The following is a 14991-nucleotide window of genomic DNA, read 5'->3' as shown; positions in this document are numbered from 1 at the left end:
TTTAGGCCTAAAGTGCACCAAACAAGCCAAAGGCAATAGAAAGAAACTAAGGAGTGTCCTTAACCCAATAACCATTCTTCATGTTTTTAGAATTTCTCCTCTTACCCACACTGAATGCCAAATATGTAACCAAATTAGTGAAGCACCACTCCCAATTATAACCCCCAGAAGTGTGAAACAAGCAAGATGAACAGTCTTAAGGGCCTACTGAAGATTCCCTCCAAAAATTCTTACTCAGTCCCTTAAAAAGGTGATGAACACAGTCCACATTGTTTTAAGGAAGGAGGGCATGGAAAAAGAGAAGTCCAAGATGGGAGTAGAGCTGTCTTAAGATAGCTAGCTTCCAGTCCTCCTCCCAGCTGCTCATATAATTCCTCCACTCCATACCTCCATTTGGGGAATCAGATTCCCAAGCCATCTTTACAGAAAAAGCGGGTGGAGACAAACGTGTCCTCACCTAAATTGGAAATTGCTTTGTAATTGTAACAGCTATGAGTTACTTCTGTCTCCCCCAGCCAAACAACAATTCTATCCCAAATGCCATTAAACTTACCTGTTTTCACTTAAAGGAAAATGTGTTACCAGCATCAATCGACTGCTGATACAAATATCACATATCTTACTAGCAATGATATTGTCAGTCTCAAGATGACAAAGATCTTACCATTAATTTACAGGAACTAACCTGATTCTGATCTGAAGACGGTTCAGCTTCTGACTGATAAAAATGCTAATAATACTGTACTGTTGCAGGCTGAGCAAGAAGCATAAAGGACCATAAAGTCTGGAAACTGCTTGACCTCAAAGAATAGTATCTTGAATAAAGTCTCTATTAAGCATTTCTTTTTATTAGAAAATGTTAAGTTTTCAAACCCCCCTCCAAAAATAAATTCCATTGTTGTTGTTGTTGTTTCCATATGTTGTTGTTCCAGTATGTGAACTTCAGCTGAAGTTCACATATTGGGCAACAGCCTATAGCACTTACATGGGACTATGCCCAATTGAAGCGTATATCCATGTCAAATCCGCATTAAGCATTTCTGAATTTGCAGGGATCTGACAGTCAAACTCAGGTCACTGGAAATATGGACACTATAAGTCTAATCCTATATACATCACAAATAAGAAAAATAAAATGGCACTCATTCTGATCGCTCCTCCACACAGCACACACAGAAAATTTTGTTTCACGCCCCCTCTCAAATTACAGATAAAAACGCCCATTTCAAGGTAAGCAAAACAGTTGCAAAATTTATTTGTTTTTCTTTCTAAAATGACCCCGAAGCAAATGATTTTGTTGAACTTAACAATTTTAATGAAAAGTTCTTTCCAAAATTGCCTTTTGCCCTTGGTTGAAATAGATACACACAAAAATGTTTATTTTACTTGGAGGGGGAAAGGATCGTTGTTGAGAGATGTTCAACAAACCAACTCAAATGGGGTGTCAGTTTGGTGAGGTTTGTTGTTGCTTGCACTGCTTTTAAACAATATATTATTTCTAGCTGGATACGAATCAAAACCCATTCCCTGTGCACTTTACAGAACAGCAGGCTCTTGTGGCTTCTCTGTATTTGGACATCTTGATTCAGAAACATATTTCTGTATTCAATTTTTAATGAGTTCAAAATCAACTATATATGAGGGCAGCAAACTTCTCCTTGGTGCATTTATCAGTGGTCATTCTGAAGTTAAGGCAAAAACTGAGGTGAGAGGCTATTTTGTCTAACAGTCAAAACATCATCATCATCACCATCATCATCAACATTTTTTATTTGTTAAAACAATGCTCAAGGCGGCTTACAGCATAACAAGATTTACATAATTACCAACATAACAAAGGTCATAAACAATAAATAAATAAAGCACATCAAAAGGTACACAACCAAATGGAAAACAATTTCCACATGAATCATAAAATCGAAAACTAAAAAATACAACATTGATATCAATAACAATTTAAAATGATATAGATAAAAAATAAAAATATTTAAAAGCGTCCATCTCTGTTGAGCAGCAGCAGCAGCAGCAGCAGCAGTCCTTTATGGAGCCCTCCAGCCCCCACCCCAAGCGAGGTGGAGAGAGGCAGGGCAGGGCCCTTCAGGCTCCCAGCAGGTCAGTCCTGGGCAGCAGCAGCAGTCCTTTATGGGGAAGAGCTATAGTGCAGTGGTAGAAAAGGTTCCAGGTTTAATCTCTGGCATCCCCAAGCAGGGCTGAGAAAGTCTCTTCTCCAAAACTCTGGAGAAGAATTGTCGCCTAGTATAGAGTGGACAACACTCAGATAGATAGACTAATGGTTCAACTCGGTGCAAGGCCACTTTCAATAAATTTGAGAATGTACGGCACTACATTTTGTTATTACACTGTTTTTATATTTACTTAGAAACCTACCCCACCCTAACCTTCCACAGAATCACACTCCAAGTATGAGCTATAGCAGGAGGGTATGTGGGAAGCCTGGCATAGCTGGGACTATGTCTGCTCCATCAACCAATGGGATGTGAATGTGGTAGAAGCTGGGTGTGGCAGCAATTGGCCGTCTGAATTTTCCCCAGCCTCTCTATGATCATATAAGAACGTAGGCAGACAAAGAGGGAGCAAGGATGCAGGAATGCTGCAAGAGAACACTGGCAGTCTAGATGCTACATGGAGCCAGAACAGGAAGCACCCTTTCCTGCGGCTGAAACTAACAAAACTGGAGGCAATTCTGGGCAAATGTCACCTGGTAGTATTCCAGGAACTGAGAGGAAGAAAAAAGAAAAGAAATATCAGCAGGAGTCCTTTAAGAACTAAGTTGCTGTGAAGCCTCACAGGGACTCCTCCACTCTGCTGCCCAGGAGGACTCTCCTGTGTGAGTGTCTGAGGGCCCTGCTCCTTCCTGCCACTTACCACCTGGCCCAGGGCAGGGCCTGAAGCCTCACAGGGACTGCTGTGCTCTGCTGCCCAAGAGGACTCTCCTGTGTGAGTGTCTGAGGGCCCTGCTCCTTCCTGCCACTTACCACCTGGCCCAGGGCAGGGCCTGAAGCCTCACAGGGACTGCTGTGCTCTGCTGCCCAAGAGGACTCTCCTGTGTGAGTGTCTGGGGGCCCTGCTCTTGCCGCTTACCATCTACCTGGCCCAGGGCAGGGCCTGAAGCCCCACAGGGACTGCTGAGCTCTGCTGCCCAAGAGGACTCTCCTGTGTGAGTGTCTGGGGGCCCTGCTCCTTCCTGCCACTTACCACCTGGCCCAGGGCAGGGCCTGATGGGCCTCACTAGGACAGTTGCTGTTACTGCTGGAGGGGTGCAGAGTGCTTTTAAAATGTTTTAAATTTTTTCTTTTGAATTTTTTGTATGTGAGGTGGGGTCTATTGTATGTGGGGTGGGGTCTGAGGACAATTCTGCCTCCGGGTCTGGTCCTGACCGGATGGATACTAGAATCAGCAAGGGATACCCACATGACCTGAAGGTGCTGCTGTGCAATGCCAGGTCCATGATTCATAAGACCACTGTCATTTGACTTGATCATGGATGGAGGACTTGACTTGGCATGTGTAACAGAGACTTGGTTGGATGAAGCAGATGGGCCTGTCCTTGCCGCTGCTTGTCCACCAGGTTTCTCTTACGTACAGCAACTCAGGTCATGTGGGCGGGGAGGGGGGGTTGCAGTGATTTTTAGGAAGTCATTAGTTTGCACCAGGCTTCCTATTGGGAAGACCCAGTTTTCCGAGTGCATGTTCTGGAAGTTGGGCAATAGGGGCAGGACAGGATTCCTTTTAGTGTACCGACCTCCCCGCTGCACCAAGGATTCCCTGCCCGAGCTGCTTCAGGTTGTGGCGGATATGCTCCTGGAGACACCTAGCTTGGTTGTCCTGGGGGATTTTAACATCCATGCCGACACGACCTTACAAGGGGCCGCTCGGGACTTCGTGGAAAGCATGGCCTCCATGGGGCTGTCCCTGAATAAGTCTGGCCCAACCCATAGCCGCGGACATGCCTTGGACCTGGTGTTTACCTCTATGGATGTTGGTGATCTGACACTAAGTAAAAGCGAAACGAAAGAAGTGCCATGGTCAGATCACTTCCTGGTGCAACTGGACTTCTCTGTGACCCATCCCCTCTGCAGGGAGGTGGGACCAATTCGCCCCCGCCACTTAATTGGTCCAAATTGTTTCCAGAGAGTGGTAGGGGATGCTTTATCCCATGTTGATGGCCTTTCAGCCAGTTCCCTGGTGGCCCGCTGGAATGTGGAGTTAACCAGGGCTATTAACTGTTTGGCTCCGAAGCGCCCTCTCTGATTGCATGGAGCCCGGGCAGCCCCGTGGTTTTCCACGGATGTGAGGGCAATGAAACAATCCTTGAGACGGCTAGAGTGCCGGTGGCGGATAACTCATTCCGAATCTGACCGGACACAGGTTAGAGCTCAACGTCGAGCCCACCAAGTGGCGGTAGCGACAGCAAAGAAGACTTTCTTCACCGCCTCTATTGCATCTGCAGAAAACAGCAGCAGGAGACCTTTTCAGGTGGTTCACAATTTAGCGGAACCACCTGCGACATCGGGGCCCAGTACGGGCCACGTGATCTCCTGTAATGATTTCGCAAAGTTTTTTGCAGATAAAATCGTTCAGATTCGGGAAGAAGTAGACTCCACCGTGGGAACAGGGCCAGGGCGGGAGAGTGCTAGAGTCCTGTCTAGTCAAGTTGTGTGGGATCAATTCCAATCTGTTACTTCCAAGGATGTGGATAGGCTGCTTGGACGAGTGAAGCCAACCACCTGTCTCCTGGGCGATGGGCTTCGTGGGGTGGTGAATGCTTCCTTCCGTGAGGGAGCCTTCCCAGACCCGCTGAAAGAGGCGGTTATTAAACCGCTTCTTAAAAAACCATCTTTAGATGCGGCCCCGATGGCCAATTATCGCCCAGTCTCAAATCTTCCATTCTTGGGCAAGGTGATTGAGCGAGTGGTTGCTGAACAACTCCAGGCACGCCTGGAAGGAGCGGACCATTTGGATCCCTTCCAGTCGGGATGCAGGCCTCATCATGGGACTGAAACTGCCTTGGTCGCACTGGTTGATGATCTCCGGCGGGCTAGGGACAAAGGTGAGAGCTGTTTCCTAGTTCTGCTGGATCTCTCAGCGGCGTTTGATACCATCGACCATAACATCCTTCTGGACCGTCTTGAGGGGCTGGGAGCTGGGGGCACTGTCATACAGTGGTTCCGCTCCTTCCTCCTGGGCCGTGTTCAGAAAGTGGTGGTGGGGGATGAGTGTTCAGACCCCTGGGCTCTCACTTGTGGGGTGCCTCAGGGTTCTGTCCTCTCCCCCATGCTTTTCAACATTTACATGCAGCCACTGGGAGAGATCATCAGGAGGTTTGGGCTGGGTGTTCATCAGTATGCGGATGACACCCAGCTCTACCTCTCTTTTAAATCAGAACCAGTGAAGGCGGTGAAAGTCCTGTGTGAGTGTCTGGAGGCATTTGGAGGATGGATAGCGGCTAACAGATTGAGGTTGAATCCTGACAAGACAGAAGTACTGTTTTTGGGGGACAGGAGGCGGGCAGGTGTGGAGGATTCCCTGGTCCTGAATGGGGTAACTGTGCCCCTGAAGGACCAGGTGCGCAGCCTGGGAGTCATTTTGGACTCACAGTTGTCCATGGAGGCACAGGTCAAATCTGTATCCAGGGCAGCTGTTTACCAGCTCCATCTGGTACGTAGGCTGAGACCCTATCTGCCTGCAGACTGTCTCGCCAGAGTGGTGCATGCTCTGGTTATCTCCCACTTGGACTACTGCAATGCGCTCTACGTGGGGCTACCTTTGAAGGTGACCCGGAAACTACAACTAATCCAGAATGTGGCAGCTAGACTGGTGACTGGGAGCGGCCGCCGAGACCATATAACACCAGTCTTGAAAGACCTACATTGGCTCCCAGTACGTTTCTAAGCACAATTCAAAGTGTTGGTGCTGACCTTTAAAGCCCTAAACGGCCTCGGTCCAGTATATCTGAAGGAGCGTCTCCTCCCCCATCGTTCTGCGCAGACACTGTGGTCCAGCTCCGAGGGCCTTCTGGCGGTTCCCTCACTGCGAGAGGCCAAGTTACAGGGAACCAGGCAGAGGGCCTTCTCGGTAGTGGCACCCGCCCTGTGGAACGCCCTCCCATCAGATGTCAAAGCGATAAACAACTACCTGACATTCAGAAGACATCTGAAGGCAGCCCTGTTCAGGGAAGTTTTTAATATGTGACATTTTAGTGTATTTTTCATCTTTGTTGGAAGGCGCCCAGAGTGGCTGGGGAAACCCAGCCAGATGGGTGGGGTACAAATAATAAATTATTATTATTATTATTATTATTATTATTATTATTATTATTACTACTACTACTACTTAAAGCCAGCTAAAACTGTTAGGTAATGAAAAGATGGGGTAGATGCAGGGGGTTTTTCAGCCAGAACTCACCAGAACTCAGTTCTGGCACCTCTCAGGTGGGTGCCATTGCCATTATAAGAGGAAATGAGTAATAATAATAATAATAATGAATAATGAATAATAATAATAATGAATTCCCGCACCTCTTTTTCTAGAAAAATAGCACTGGGTCGGTGTCTGTGATGGGTTGGGCTTCCTGACTCTGCACAAATATCAGGAAGAAGTCATGTCTTCTGTTCCCTGGATTGAAAGAGAGTGGGGGAGAGACACAAATATTTAAAAAGATTTTGAGTGGAGTATGTTTTAAGGTTCAGAACAGATTATTCTCTAATGGGCATTCGCTAGAATTCTCAGTGCCTCACAGCAGCAACAAACAACAACCCACAACTTACGCGATCCTATCCCCAATGAAAATGGTTTGATGGTGCCAGCTTCCACGTGGCTGCATACAGCATATTTGCTAATGTCTGTCACACACGTAGGTGACAGGAGGGAAGGTTTTATAATGAGAATCTTCACAATGACCAAGCACAATGGGCTACATCATTTACATACACGATCAATGACTGCATGACTGCTGGCTTTCTGTGTGAATTACTATTGTTAGCAGTGCTTAACTGAAATTAAGCTGTCATGCTCTTTAACATAAAATGTCATCCAGAATGAAAAGAAATGTAGTGACTCCCTTATACTATTGGGCTGTGCAGATAGAAACATAGGCCTGGACATACTGTACAGCATCTTCCTGATCACCTCACCTCCAGTTGTTTTGTTCAGAAAGCATGTATGTTGGAAGCAACAATTTCCCCAATGTATGCATGAATGTTCATTAGTACATTGCAGATGTAATAATGAACGCGTTGGTGTCAAGGGGACGTAACTGGTGTAATGTTCTTTGTGGCATATTCCTTGCCATTACAGAACAAGGGAAACTCCTGCTTTCATGGAGCCCCTTGGTGCAACGATGTCAGGACTGCAGCAGAAATTGAACTGTTGACTTGAGTGGACCATTCTATCCAAGGTATCCACATCAGCCACTAGCCCAGAAAAGGTCAGGTGACAGCTCCTGATCCCTATCCATCAGAAGCAGGTGGTGTGGTGGGACAGAGGCCCTTACCTGACCTCCCAGCATGTGAGTTGCTGCTGCATATCTGAAGGGGAGGGGGAGATAGACAGTGGTACAATCAGTGTGCTGCAAACACACTGGCTGAGGCAATCCAGCACTCTTGCCAGTATATTTGCACTGCACCACCTTCCCACAGTCTTGCAGCAGTGACTCCACTGCTGGGAAGTCAGGTAAGTATTTCTGCCCAACCACAACAACCACTCCTGTAGTGCGTTTCCATATCATGCTTGGTTCCTTGGCTGAAAAACTAGGAGGGAGCAATTCTTGAGGGCAGACCACTTTCATGTTGCCTTGATCTGCCATCAAGTGCATAAATAAGTGAAGTCGGTCAGATCGACATTCAAAGACCCTAGCTATGATTCACAGCGGTTCCTGATGGGATGGCATACAAAAGGAAACTAAGTTCAGCTCCTGTGGGGGAAGTGTTTTTAAGTAGCAGCAGTGTGATAAACTTGACTTTAAGCTTTGGTGGAAAACTTATCATACTGCTACGTATTTTATTTTCTATGCAGACTTAACTTCCTGATTCTATTTATTGTTTCTCTCCCAACTGTTTCTTTCAAGTCTATTTCTTTTAGGCATATTTCTTTGTTGTGCTTGTGCCTTTTGTTCTCCATACTGTTCTTTTATTCTGTGATCTGCCAAGCTCTGCACAATTAGAACAGCTAAGTCAACATTGCCAGCCTACTTGAATTCACTTGGCACTGTAACTAGCATTAAAGATTTGCATGGCCTATAGACTCCTCATTTCTTTTATTGGAGAAGGTCATTGTAAAGTCATTTATGTATTCCTGAATAGTTTATTGATCTCCTAATTATTCTGTGTTTGTGGTTCCCTCTGATGTGTGTCTCTCTCTGTTATTTTGTTATATTATTCTAAACATTCAATAAACAAATTTCGATTTATAAAAGGCAGCTTAGACAAGAGGGTAGAAATTCCCTGAAAGTTCAAAGGAGGAACCGAATGTTTAACTTCTACTGAACTTAGAGGGTGGGAATAAAAACACAAGGCAAAGGGGAAGCTAAAGCATATCATGCCTATCCCAAAGAAATAAATAGTGATATTATGGCCTTTTCCTCCAGCATTGTGGTCACGTTAGCCTTGGTTATTTCATAGCAGTTCCAGAAATGGACGTTAATAATTATCAGAGTAATCTGCCCAGAAAAATATGAAATCAGCAAAATGATTTGCAGATTTTTGGAACAATAAATATCGACCTCAATTATACAAAAGAAATTTCATAATATTTCTCCTCCCCAAACAATTACAAAGCATAGCCCATCCCAGCTTCTGGGAAAGGGTTCAATGACCAGAGCTAATGCCAAAAGGAGGGGTGGGCTTTACTTAAACCCATATTTTACATTCTGCTATTAATATAGCATGCCTGCTATCCATGTCCCAGAAGAAAGGCACATATTTTTGCATGCATAAAATCCCAGAGGCATCCCCAGCAGTTAATGGGTTTTGGATAATGGAGAAATGCTTGGCTGAAAGGGCCTACAGACACCATCGTCCCAAGAAACCCATCAAACGTATGCTTACTTCTAGGTTCACATCATGATAGCCAAAGTGAGAGGGAAGAGCACAAGGGAAATTGCTCATATACACGAAGCAACAGCATTCTCAGCATCACCTTTGAAAATTGTGATCACGAACTGCCAGCCAAGCCCAGGGGCAATTCTGCATTTGGCTGGCTGCATGGAATTATAACATCAAAACTCTAGTAATCTGCTTCTGGGTGGGCTAAGCTAGATGGACAATTGGTCTGACTCAGAATAAGAGTGTAACTACATGCTAGGCGAAGCATGGCTGATACCAAGAGCAGCAGCCTGATGTCTGACTCTTCCCTTTTGTCTCTGAAATGTAAGGATGGAGGGGGATTCAATTCAGCTCATATTTAAAAGTGAACCTACCTAATTTGCAGTTTGCAAAACAATATGCAAACCAAAGCATTGCCATTCTTCTGAATTTGCACTTTTCTGAATTTTGCAATGCAGATTTCCCACCAACTAATGTGTATAAAACATGCATTTTGGTGAAAATAACATACAAAAATGCATTATATTAGGCAGAAATGCTTTGCCAAATGTGTATATAAGGAGAAATTGCATACAAAAATTTGGGTATTTGGTGAAATTAGTACTAAAATTTTCACAAGGAGTTTGTTTGTTTTGTTTTGTTTTGTTTTACTTATGAGCAATGCAAAGTCACAAGGGCAGACAGACCAATTCATCCAACCTGACACTTCATTGCCCAGAGATGACTTGGGTTTGTATTCATCTTTTATATTACATTTATACCAGCATTGCTGCTGCCACTACTGCTGAAACTGTAACTGCTACTTCTAATCAATGCATATTTGACACTGAACTTGTTGGTCAGTACAGTAAAGGTAGTTGTTGAATGCTGAGAAGAGAAAAGAAGCTATAACCATAGTCCTCCCTGTTGCATTTCATTTTAGGGTGCTGAAAGAGACGTCAAACTTTTCAGCATGTGTTTGGAAATATATTTTTTAAAAAGCAGTAGTTCAGCTGAACATAAATATTATTGTTTCAATCCTAATTAAAAACACAGGTCATTACTACATAAATAATAAAGCCATCAAAATATGTTTTCCTTTTATGAGGAGAAATCACATTAGGAATGGCATTTCTAACACTCACTCTCCAAAAAGTAATTTTTGACAAGTATTGTCTGTGTGTGCATAAGCTTACACACACACAAACCAACACAATACAATTCTATTATATAGGAAAGCGAGAGCTCCCAGCCCTGACACTTTTATAACACCATACTGAAAACTACAGCTTTCCCAAGCAAAGAAATCGGAGAAGGCCTGTATTTTTTGTTATCTTGTATTTACATTAACTAGAATCACCATTTTTACTAGCTGTGAGATCACTGACTAGAAACCCAGAGGGTGTTAGCTCCATATTTGTTGTATTGTATAGTGCTACGTGACGTTCTTTTTCCATGGGAAGCACGTAGCTTTCATGCGCTGTGCCGGAGGTTACAAGACCCTTGCTGTGGTCCCTATGGAGTATCACATACACCATGGTGCATTATCAAACAAAGCTGTTTTGTTTTTCTAATGAGCTCATTGAGCAAGGATGACTACCATGTGCAGATACAGAAATGGAAACAGCGTTTGCAGCTTCTTAATGATTTCTCTTTTCATTTGCTGTAGCTTTGCACTGTAACTATTCATATACCTATGTTTCTTGTGCGACGGTTAATTTCTGTCTGTTATCCTGACCCAAGGAGTGTCAGGTTGCATTACCATATGTGGAAATGCTCAAGTGCAAGGCTGATACGTATTTATGTATTTATATTAGCAGATAATAGCAATTGTTCTATTCATGAAGACTTGTGTATGATGGTTATGGCGATAGTTGCATCTATATCTTCCTGCCGCTACACAAATTGTGAGCTTTATTTTTTATTTTTTATTATTTACAGGCACAGTTTGTCATGCAGGGGTGAGTGACACAAACACACTTGCACCATAAAGTTATATTATATGGGCTATCCCAGTGGTATATCTGTTGTGGTGTTATGGTAGACCTGGCTGCTCATCTGACTGATTTTCAGTGTAGGATTGACCTCTTAATGTATCAAAAAATCACAATTAGCCAGCTCAGAAAATAATATTAGGTAAGATCATGCCCCTTTACTTTAGATAGCAGATAAGAATGCCTAGAGAACACTGGCTGGCATTAGGATATACAGGACCAGTATGGGTCTCTATAGACACAATGTATCACCTATTAAATACCTTCTGCTTTACCTGGCAGTAACCTTATCCTCCACCCTGCAATAGATATTCCTGATTGCCTCCATTTTAGTACCTTCTGCTGTGATTCTTATTGGTTGTTGGGAGCACCATCCTTTCTGTAACTGTTGGTACTGCTTCATTTGCCCCACCCAAAAGTGGTTTATGTACACCAGCCTACCTTTCCCAGATAACCTAATATGGATGTGGGTGGCACTGAAGTACAAACCACTGAGCCTCTTGGGCTTGTTGATCAGAAGGTCAGTGGTTCGAATCCCTGTGACAGGGGGAGCTCCCATTGCTCTCTCCTAGCTCCTGCCAACCTAGCAGTTCGAAAGCACACCAGGGCAAGTAGATAAATAGGTACCATTGCGGCAGGAAGAGTTTCTGCGCGTTCTGGTTTCCATCATGGTGTTCTGTTGTACCAGAAGTGGTTTAGTCATGCTGGCCACATGACTCGAAAATCCGTCTGTGGACAAAAGCTGGCTCCCTTGGCCTGAAAACAAGATGAGCGCTGCAACTCGATAGCTGTCTTTGAGTGGACTTAACCATCCAGGGGTCCTTTACCTTTACCTTTATCTAATATGCACCTCTTTTTCCTGACCTCGTGAAATTTTCTGATTATACCATTTTATTTTATTTTTGTATATTGGGTTGAAAATAATCCTAAATGAACTAACAGAATACTTTCATCTTGCCCAGATGACGTATATAAAATATTTTCATTCTAAATCTATTTATTAAAAACCTAAAATATTGTTTAGGCTCTTGGTTGTGACAGTATCAGGGAGTTGCCTTTTGGACACCAGATTCCCTCCTTACGCCTTTCTAAGCTGCAATCAAAGCTATGTCAATTGATTCCCAAGATGCTTGCTAGTCAAAAGTACAGATGATCCAAGTCGGTTTTCTGCTGCCAAAATTTTAGCCACAGTTCCAGTCACCGTTTCTGCTCATTAGGCCGATGGGAATTGTTTAGATCATTTTCATTCTCTGCGAAGATGTGGTGCCAAGTGTTTACTATTACATATGCAAAATAATTTTCCAGAATCACATTACAAATGGGAAACGCTCAGATGACTCACAAAGACTGAAACAAATGAATAAGAAATAAATAAACAGTCCCAACTGCATGGGTTATCAGTTTTATGCACAGGATGAATAAGCCATGCATATTTCCACTAATCTGGAATTACAATAACCACCTTTCTCTTGGTGGGGGGGATGGCAGCTGAAATACTGCATTAAGATGTGCTTGGTTCGCTTTTCAGAATAGCAGGGAATGGTCTTGACTGAACTGAGTTTTGTTGAGTATGCAAACAATTCTAGAAATCTTAATAGTGCTGTTGGGCTACACTCCCATACCTACTTACCAGGGCCAGATTTAGGTTTAATGAGTGTCACAGAAGAGCCAGAATGTGCTGCTTCGTCAGTAGCAGGGGAGGGTTCGGAGCAGGAACTGTCAGAAGAGGAAGACAGGGAAATGACGCAGAACAGGGGGAGGAAAGTAGTCAGGCAGAGCAGGGGATTAGAGATGGTGAAGAGTCCTATAACCCACCAGAGCCAGGAGAAGGAAGTTCAGACTCAGAAGGGGGGGGGCATTCACATCAGCACAGGCAAGGAGGGAAATGAAACGTAAAAATCAAAGACGTCTTGCGAGGTTTCCACGCCTACTTTGTTGGTTCCGGAAATGAAAGAAGCCACCCCCCGAATCTGACTCGACAGGTTGTTTAGCTTATATGTAAATCCGGCACTGCTACTTACTTGTGAATATGGCTATAAGAAGGCAATGTTTTCCTTTCTGCCCTGTAGTTGTCACATGCAGTATTGTTTCCATTTCAGTGCAGCTCATCTTCTGTAATTATTTTTTTTTAAATGGCATTATTCATCTTGTCTGCTGTGGCAAAGTTACATAATGTGCATAATTAATTACATTATCATGTTGCCGTTACATTCTTCCACCCCATTCCTTTCAGTGCAAAGGAAATGCAATGCAAATGAGGAAGAAGCATTATCAATTACATATAATTTATTGACTGAAACATCAACAATCATGAATACCAATCATATTTGCTGGATTGATTTCTGGGTATGAGATGAATAAGTGAACACTGGCATTTTTTGCTCCCATTTCCATTTCCATTGGAATTATCTGGCATTTCTTCTTAGGAAGAGATGTTGTTCTTAGGAATAGCTATTGTGAGCCGCCATGAGATCTATGGATGAAGCGCAGTATACAAATAAATGATAAATTAATAAATAAAAGAAGAAGAAGAAGAAGAAGAAGAAGAAGAAGAAGAAGAAGAAGAAGAAGAAGAAGAAGAAGAAGAGAAAGAAGTAGTAGTAGTTAGTAATGAGACTTACTTCTGGGTAGACAGGTACAGGATTGAACTATTTCTTGTCTTTTCCAAACTTTCTTTTCCAAGCAGAATAAATGAATTTGGGGGAAAGTAAACAGCATCCATCTCAGGAAATGAACTGAACTGCAAGAGATAAGAGCTCAGATCCAGACTAAGCTAGTCACACTTTAAATCACAGGGACAAGTTCACCACGACTAAGTCTGGATATCAGTCAAAAAGGAAAAGGCAACCAAAACTTCAGAGTAAGTATCAGTATTAATATTACTGAACATATGTAGAAAACAATTGCTGGTAATTTAACTCTGCATTCTGAATGTGCTGAAGATGTCACTATTAAAGCTACAGAAGGCGAATTCTGTTGAAAAACCCAAATCAGCCTTTGTTGTAAAAAGCAGCAGAAAATTGCTGACAAAACCTAATGGAGGCATCAGAATAATCTCATTAAAGTGGAACGCACTTATTCAAAACATACAAAGAAGGTTCACAGCAGCTCTCAATATGTTTGAGGAATGGCAGGGGAAAGAATGCATTTGACCTCATCTCCTTTTTGAGTCGAATTTTCTCCATTAACTCTATATTAAGCTCTGACATTCTAATATCCTTCACAAATACACCTGTGTGTACAAACACACATACACATCCCACTTTAATACATCACCCACACAAAACACCAAGTAAAGAGACTTCAAATCTTAAATGTAGATAACTAAAGATAACTGGATCCTCTCCCTCTTTCCTTATGTTCCTGACGGGAATGTATTTTTTATGTTGGCTGTGAGGGATATACAGTGGTACCTCGGGTTACATATGCTTCAGGTTACATACTCTTCAGGTTACACACTCCACTAAGCTAGAAATAGTGCTTCAGGTTAAGAACTTTGCTTCAGGATAAGAATAGAAATCGGGCTCCGGTGGCGCGGCAGCGGCAGGAGGCCTCATTAGCTAAAGTGGTGCTTCAGGTTAAGAACAGTTTCAGCTTAAGAATGGACCTCTGGAACGAATTTGGTACTTAACCCGAGGTACCACTGTACATTCTATAATTCAATGAAGATAAATATTTGTATTCCTATCTGCCAGAAGCCAGGCAGTGGCTGGTGGAGAGGGAGGCCTGAAATTGGAGTAGGGGGTTCTCTTCACAAGCCTCCCCATTGCAGGAGTGGAAACCTCCACTGCTTTGCTGCTGCTAAGGTTGGTGTGCTTGTTTTCCTTCCTGTTGAGACCTGGGACTCATGACAATATCTGGAATCAGAGCTGGGAATAGGATTTCTCTAGTCTAGAGTCTCAGCATTAATCTGAAGTGAGGTGGTGTCTGAGTGACTTCCATGTGGCAGTTGGAAG

At 43.4% G+C, this 14991-nt stretch overlaps 1 long non-coding RNA gene across 1 annotated transcript; it reads right to left on the bottom strand.

The window, feature by feature from the left end:
* Positions 1 to 6524: 6524 nt before the first annotated feature.
* LOC307216088 lies at positions 6525 to 14985 on the bottom strand. Its single transcript, XR_013838902.1, has 5 exons — positions 13657 to 14985; positions 13354 to 13508; positions 13057 to 13147; positions 12666 to 12751; positions 6525 to 6636 (listed from the first exon to the last, which is right to left on the bottom strand). It is a non-coding gene; the product is annotated as an uncharacterized lncRNA (long non-coding RNA).
* Positions 14986 to 14991: the final 6 nt, after the last annotated feature.

The sequence above is a fragment of the Podarcis cretensis genome (genome assembly GCF_951804945.1).
Source record: "Podarcis cretensis genome assembly, chromosome: 5".
Classification (NCBI taxonomy): domain Eukaryota; kingdom Metazoa; phylum Chordata; class Lepidosauria; order Squamata; family Lacertidae; genus Podarcis; species Podarcis cretensis.
Note: the sequence above shows the minus strand (reverse complement) of the source record. Positions and strands in the feature narration are given on the sequence as shown.